Below are 8,069 nucleotides of genomic sequence, written 5' to 3' on the forward strand. Positions count from 1 at the left end.
CTCTGGGACCCGGGTTCAAATCTCCGCCTGGGTTACATGTGTGCGGAGTTTGATTGTTCTCCCCATGTTGTCGTGGGGTTTCCTCCGGGTACTCCGGTTTCCCCCCGGAGTTCAAAAGCATGCGGAGGTTAATTGGACTTGCTAAATTGCCCGTAGGTGTGAATGTGTGTGTGAATGGTGTGTGAGTGTGCCCTGCGATGGGCTGGCCCCCCATCCTGGGTTGTTCCCTGCCTCGTGCCCATTGCTACCAGGATAGGCTCTGGACCCCCCGCGACCCAGTAGGATAAGCGGTTTGGAAAATGGATGGATGGATGGTTTTTGCATCATTGGCCAAGTAACGTTTGCTGTAGGCTATTAGCTTCGGGACAGTGACGAAGGGGGACTAGGCCTAAAGTCATGCTGTTGAACGTTAACAGCCGATAGTTACGCGAGTGACACTTCATTTGAACTTTTAGCTTTTGCTAATGATGAGAGTCCCACTTCATTCAAATTTTTAGCAAGCTAGCTAACGGCCATTAGTCATATGAGTCTCGCTTCATATGAATTTTTAATTAGCAGTGAAACATTAATTATACACCTAAATTGAAGAATCTCAGGTAAGATTTGGGTTAATAAGAATTCCTAACTGTCACATATCAACATTGTCAGGAAACATTATACAATAAAAATCAGTTTGGCAGCTACAGTATACATATGGCAAAATTTAACAAGTGTAACGAACAGAGTAAACTATAAAAAAAAAATAGGGGAAAAAAATACAAAAACTGTAAAAACAAAAGACAAATTGGACGGAAAAATAAATAGGCCACGGGTCAAATAGCGTCAGAGTGCACCCCTCCCTCCGAAGGAAAACAACTTTTTTTGCATGCTCTGGCCATGCTGAATGTGAATTTGAACGTTAACAGTGAAAATGATGGGATGCACCACCTGTTTCATCCATGCCCATCCCAACTTCTTCCATCCCATGGGCTATCCATAGTGTTCTAATGTATTTACACGGAATTAAATGAAAACAATGGATTTCAGTGGGCATGGCTGAAACTAACCAAAAGTATTTGATGCAACGTAAACATAATTTCTAGGAATTAAATTCTGTCTTGCTACTATTTTTTACTAACAGAAAAGGAGTCTACACTTAAGACTACTGAGCAGAAAGTCTTGCAAGAGGACCAACCAAAAAGCAAGAAGAGAAAGAGGTTACCCAACAAACTCTTCCCTGACACCCAGGAAGAAACTGTAGTTGCAAAAAAGGTAATAAGGGTTCTTTTCATGACGGCTGTTTTGATATTTTTACATTTCTGTAAGTTTTGTAGTTTGGTTGTGAGCCAGACTAACACAAACAATAGAAAAAAAATATTTGCTGCAATTGTGTTGAGACTAGCCTCACACAATTGGTGTAGTGGTGTAGTGGCTAGCACTGTCGCCTCACAGCAAGAGGGTTCTGAGTTCAAACCCTCTGGTTAGCTGGGGCCTTTCTGTGTGGAGTTTGCTATTCTCTCTGGGTTCTCTGCCTTCCTCCCACAGGCCAAAGGTTGCATGTTAGGTGAATTGGTAAATTGCTCATAGGTGTTTATGTGTCTGTATGTGTTAGCGCTGCTGGGTTGTACAAGAAAAGTTCCTGGCAACTTAAAAAAGGAACTATAGTACAACAGCTATGAATTTAAACAGATTCTCGCCATGGAACCATATTAAACTTGATGATTAATTTTGATACATTTTTGGTTTCACTTTCATAACTCTTGTGTGTATTCTTTCATACATAATTGATTTGATCATTTTTACCCAACAGAAAAACTACAAACTCATAGCTGCAAGACAGTCTGAATTAGAGGTTCTCTCCCAAGAAGAACCTAACCTCAGCCCAGTGGAGACTGCTTCAGAGGCACTTGAGGAGGAGATTAAAAGACTGCGGGACCAGCAGAGTGTTGGATCTTCCGCAGCCAGTAAAGAACTTGAGACCCAAGTCAAGGCTTTAAATGGGTTACCTAGCATCTAAGGTAGAGCTATTCTCAGCCTTCTTCGTAAATATGTTTTGAAACACGCTGCCTCTGGTCTGAGCATCATAACTGAGTAACTCAAGCAGGGGTTTCTTAGCTGACACAGATCTGCAAGTGGGATATTTAGGTTGGGAAATCAAATTACTTTGTACCTTATGATTACTTGTGCTTCCAAGTCCCAGGTTTCCAATGGATAGCATGATATATTTGTTGCAATTACAATGACTCTGCTGTTTTTCTCATAATGTAAGGTACCCTGAATACCTGGACATGCGTCCATTTATGTTTTGGTCCCACGGAGAACCCAAGATCTAACCATCTGTATACCGTGCTGGTTCACTTGGGATTCAGCTGTCACACTGGACATTACTACTGCTACATCAAGGTTCGTCTTGTGGGCTCCTTTCATTCCATTGCCTTGAGATGCTTTAGTACGAACTCAGCATATGGTTGAAACAAATATGCTGGTTTGTTCCAGGCCAGGAGTGTCCAGTGGTATTTGATGACTGACACTTCAGTCACTGTCAGAAACATCAAAATGGTAGTGTCATTCCCGGCTCGTATGATCCTCGTGTGCGCCATGCCCCCTGATTATCCATGTGTGCTTCCCCGATCTAGCCCAACTGTGTCTGATTATTTTTGCCCAGTCTTGTTTATTTCAGTCCATGTCTTGCCCTGGTTTCTTGTCCGTCATTGGTGTTAGTGAGTCTTAGTGCTGTTCCATCATGCCCTGCCTGCACCTTAATAAATCCCCAGTTTTTCCCCGACTTGCGGTTCCTTGCCTGCTTCCTGCTCGCTTGCATGCCCGTGCGCTCACCCGCTCACCCAGCGACTCTGACAGGTAGACTATGGTGATACTAGACAATATTAAGTGCCATTATATATATTCTGAAATATAATTATCACAATTGCTGGTGAGACTCTTTTTTCCTTTCAAATATAATCACACCTCAAGACACACTGGTACTTCTTAACTGTTACTATTCTGTAGATGTTCTGATTCAAGTATTATCAGTTCACCATACTCAGTTGTGCTCTATATCTGGTTGCTACGCGTACTTTATAATTAAGGGGGATCTGAGGCCCCGTTCAGAGGAGAGACACGGACGGGTGCACTGTACTCAGGATGGCGACCATGATGGAGCCAGACACTCGCACCCTGACCACAGCAAAAACATCCACATGAAACTACCTGAGTGAGACCAGCACTCCGAGGAGCGTCTCGCCAAGAGACACAAAGCATCCAAGACAAAGAAGAATGTCAAGGACATGTAACGTGACCACTGGTAAGTTTTCTGTGACACAGAGCTAGCTTGAAGCATTAAGAGATTTTTCAGTTCATTCCTTCATCTGTCATGATTCACTTTGGTGGGATTATAGCTTAATTCTTTGTTTTTGAGCATCTGTTTATTCTGAAGAATAGCAAACACTATACAGTTTACTATATCGTTAATGTGTCCTTACCCTTTTAGAGACCAGGATACATCTGAGAGGAACTCCAGCAGCAGCCTCGAGGGATTCAACAAAACGAAGCGATACGACATGAACTCCCCATGCGGAAGCCACTCCAGCCTGAGCGATAAGGAGCACCATGGCAGCGACTACAACGAAGAAAACTGCAAGCACTGGCACCATGAGAGAGAGCAACCAGCACTGAGAACAGCCAATACAGCCACAGCGGACCACAGCTCCACATCCACGCAGGTGATCGGGCTGGTGAGAGTGGTGAGAAGCCAGGTAGCTCATCACAGTCCAGTGAACAGCTTCGACAGGTGAAATAGGTAGCATATGTTGATGACGGTACCCTAGGTATTTGTATTTCTAAAATATACAGGTTATACAGTGACACATGTCTCTGCACATTTTCAATATGGATATTGATATTCTCCATTTGTCTTTTTTTAGGACGTGGACTTTCTTCAAAAGAAGTGAATTTCAGACTGGAAAGTGATGCTTTAATCATATAAATCAAAGAAGAAGGCTTAACATCTTAGCTGCTGTTTATACACTCGGTACTTTGTCATTTTTTATTGTGTACTCTTAATAAATTGGACCCTGTATTCATTTTCTAAAATCCCTTTTAAATGTTTTATGGTGTTTTCACATTAACTATTACACTTAAGATCATTTGTCTCTATTACGGGCTGACCCATGCCTAACCCTGAATAATTGCTTTTGAGCTCGAGATGGCACCAAAGTTGCACTTTCAGCTCTTTACTCTCCATAGAAACATTGATAACCAATGAAAATACTTGTTTTCATGCTTTCCATACATATTTTGCATATTACAATGTGATTTAGGACTTTAGGAATAATGTCATTGTACACATTTTATTTTTCATGCACAGCTGGGAAAAATGCAATTCTGAAATGCACAGCAGAATTAAACATGACATGCAGGATAAAATATTATATATATACACGCATACACACACATACATATACATTTACATATACATATACATATATACTACATGGACAGAAGTAGGCGGACACATATATACACAAAACGCACATACACATACATACAGTGACCTCTGCTGAATTCTTAAGTTGACCCATTAATAAGGAAATGAGAAGTCTGTAATTTCACTGGTATGTTTATTGAACCAGCAAAAGATAGATTATTAACAAAACAAGCAAGAAAAAGTCATTATGTAACAGTTACAAACTATAAAAATAATTATTTCCCTCATTGTATATACTACATGGAGAGAAGAAGGCGGACACATGTACAGTATATATACAAACGCACATACACATGCAAAAATACTAGATGGACAGAAGGCGGCGGACACATATTTTGTCCTGCCCTCTCGTCGACCACGCCCCCTCGTTAACCTCATGTGGAGTCTCCGTATTCACCACCTATTTCTAGTTGCTGTTGTTAGTTCAGTGTATTTCAGTCCGCGTTCAAGTACGTTTTCCTAGTCCTGTCATTAACATATGTTCCCCTTCAAATAAAACCCTTTTTATTACCACGGCTTCCTTCGCCTGCTTCCCTGTACTGATCCGTGACAGAATGACAGGACTACAGGAGAAGATGCCTCCCTTCCATGAGGCGGAACACCTTGACCTTTTGGACGAGGTAGAATACTGGCTCAAGGAGTCCAAAATGAAGGGAGACCCCACGGCGCAAGCCGTCGCTCGCCGGTCAAGGGAAATCTTGACCCACTTCTCCCCTGCCGAAGACCCGCGCCTCACAGCAGAGGTATGGTGGCATTTAGCCCGGCTGAAGAGCTGGGTAGCTGAGGACATGATCCAGCAGGTAGGGGGCGATTACAGTCTTTGTCCTTTTATTCCACATGAATTGCCGGACCTCGTTGCGCTTGTTCGGGGGAGAGAGAAGCAGGGAAAGCGACGAGGGAAAGCGTTGCACGTTTCCCTAGGGGCCGTCTCCATCTCCGCCATTTCCCCCACAGTATGCCAAAAGGAACCAAACCTGACGTCGCCTGCGCTTGGGCCCGGAGCCCAAGCCCGTCTGCCTGTTGCTACTTCGCCTGCACCCACTGCCAAGGCGCGAACCCCAGCTCTGTTACCCCCACTTGGCAGATCCCAACCAGGAATTGGGCTCTTCATATCCAGGAGGGGGAGAGGTCACTTGCGCAGGGGTTGGTTCCTGCCTGCCCTGCCCCCTGGCTCATCCTCGGTCCCTGTGGCTGGGACTCATGCAGCACCTGCGGGTCCTTCGGTTCCTGCTCAGCGGTCGCCTGCGGTTCCCTGGACTCCTGCTTGGCGGTCGCCTATGGGTGCTTCTCCGATGACTCTTCGGCCCCGCCTCCGTTAACTCATCGGTCGTCTGCGGGTTCCCCCGCTCCGACTCATCGGTCACCTATGCCTGGGCCGGCTGTGGCTGCTGTTCACTCTTCCCCTCTCCCAGTGCCCCCTTCGCCTTCCTCTTCGCCTCCTCTGGTTATCTTCCTCTTCACCTCCTTTGCCTGTCCCTCCATCTGCCTCCTTGCCCCCTTCGTCGTCCCCTCCTGCTCCTGCCTCGCTGTTGCCGAAGGTCCCTTCGGCTCCAACCTCGCAGTCGCCGGCTGCCTCTGCAGCTTCTGCCTCTTGCCTACTGGGGTTCCCTCGGGCTCCCCATTTTCCCCCGTCCTCTACCATCCTGCCTCCTGTTTTCGTACCTCTGTGTCTGCTCCTCGTCGCTCCGCTCCTTTGTTCGCTCCTGGTCCTTTTTTTCCTCCTGTTGGTGTTCCCCCAGTGTCTCCGTTCTTGGTGCCCCTGTGCCTGTCTGCGTTCCCGTTGGTTTGTCAGTGGTTTTCCTGCTTCTTGTCCCTGTGTCTGCTCTGTGTGTCTGTCCTGTTCCCGGTTCCTCATTGATATTTTGCTTTTGTTTCTCTAGGTCCTGTTAGTCCCTTCACTCCCATTGGGTAATGTCATGCTCCATTCGTCCTGCCCTCTCGTCGATCATGCCCCCTCGTTAACCTCGTGCAGAGTCCCTGTGTTCACCAGCTGTTTCTGGTTGCTGTTGTTAGTTCAGTGTATTTGCAGACCGCGTTCACATGCGTTTTCCTAGTTCTGTCATTAACGTTACGTATGTTCCTCTGCAAATAAAACCCTTTTTTTATCCACGGCTTCCTTCGCCTGCTTCCCTGTGCTGATCTGTGACACAAACGCACATACACATACATATGTACTACATGGACAGAAGTAGATGGAGACATATACACACATACATGTACTGTATACTACATGGACAGAAGTAGGTGGACACAAACACCCATATATATACTACTGTATACGGACAAAGTTCCTTTTTTGACGGAGTACTTTGGTTTTTGGTTTAATATTGGAGTAAAATAGTGGAGTAAAAGCATAAAGTTGACCCAAAGTTGCATAAAACGGAAATTCATTTTTATACATTTAGACAGCCAATTGCCATTTAAACAACCAATTGCAGACTTGCCGATCAGGGTTTCAAGCGTCTGTTGTCTGAGGAGTTATGGCTGGAAAGAAGTATATTTAATTTTAAAAATCAACATTAGAAAAATATACAGAGGGCTAAGAAAGAGGATATATCTGAACTCCAAAACATGTAGCCAATGTTTCGGGTAATTTCCACATTTCTTTGTTTTTATTTTATTGATTTTTGTACTGTATGTAAAGGCATATTTCAAATAAATGTTTAAAAAGATCATTATGATTTTTCAGTTTCATTAACTTTATGATACTTAAACCCTGTCCTACTTTCTGATACTCAAAGAGCTGTTACAGTACCAAATTGGTTGATGCAGCTCATTTTGTGGAGCAGCATATTGTGTACTGTAGCACACTGCATGTACTGACACAATAAGGAATGTTTGATAAATTGTCACAACAATTGTCTGCAGTGTGTAAACATGGTGAAAGTCTGAAGATGGACATGTTTCTTTTGCCTGAAATTTAATGGTGTGTTGTTGCTTTTTCAAAAGCCACACTCAGATCACAAAATCAGATGACAGCTGTATGAAAGTCACCCCTTTGACAGAGGTGACCTGTACACCCCAGTTATGAAATCTTTCCAGGATTATTATTTATATTTATGATAATTCCCCTGATGTCTTTTTTGACTGCTGTGGTACTGTGTTGTTTTTGATTTGTTTGGGGTCACAACATCTGATGGCTGATATCAGAAATTGTGACCCTTCAACTGAAGTCATGAAATCTATCCAAGATTATAATATCTATTTAGGACAAATTACCTGAAGGGTTTTTGATTGCTTAGTCACTGTTTTTTCCTTGATTTGTTTGGGATCACATAATTTGATGGTTGCTATCAGAAATTGTGAGCCCATGTACCTAGGCCCAGCTGTTAACCAGAGTTGTGACAGTTTTTGGTTATACATAGGAAAGGCAGATAAGCCACCTGATGTGGCCCATTTAAATAAGGTTGGTGTGTCTGGCATTATTAAAGTGTTAGAAGCTATGACTGTATGAGGAAGGTACCGGTAAGATGGCACCTCTCTGGTGGCATCGGTAAGAACACCAGGGAAGGCAGACGCAGTTCCAAACTTTACTGCATTCAATTAGGCGGTACAGTATTGCACTGGAGTTAACATACTGTAGGCTGGCCATTGGCTGTTACAG

The 8,069-nt window shown here is 43.9% G+C and overlaps 2 long non-coding RNA genes across 2 annotated transcripts; both read left to right on the forward strand.

The window, feature by feature from the left end:
• Nucleotides 1–753: 753 nt before the first annotated feature.
• Nucleotides 754–2,508, forward strand: LOC125720938 (uncharacterized). The gene is made up of 3 exons (XR_007385621.1): nucleotides 754–1,251; nucleotides 1,790–1,997; nucleotides 2,249–2,508. It is a non-coding gene; the product is annotated as an uncharacterized LOC125720938 (long non-coding RNA).
• Nucleotides 2,509–3,540: 1,032 nt separating this feature from the next.
• LOC125720936 (uncharacterized) lies at nucleotides 3,541–4,071 on the forward strand. The gene is made up of 2 exons (XR_007385619.1): nucleotides 3,541–3,701; nucleotides 3,903–4,071. It is a non-coding gene; the product is annotated as an uncharacterized LOC125720936 (long non-coding RNA).
• The last annotated feature ends 3,998 nt before the right edge of the window (nucleotides 4,072–8,069 follow it).

This window comes from Brienomyrus brachyistius, unplaced genomic scaffold (assembly GCF_023856365.1).
Source record: "Brienomyrus brachyistius isolate T26 unplaced genomic scaffold, BBRACH_0.4 scaffold27, whole genome shotgun sequence".
In the NCBI taxonomy this organism is placed as follows: Eukaryota; Metazoa; Chordata; class Actinopteri; order Osteoglossiformes; family Mormyridae; genus Brienomyrus; species Brienomyrus brachyistius.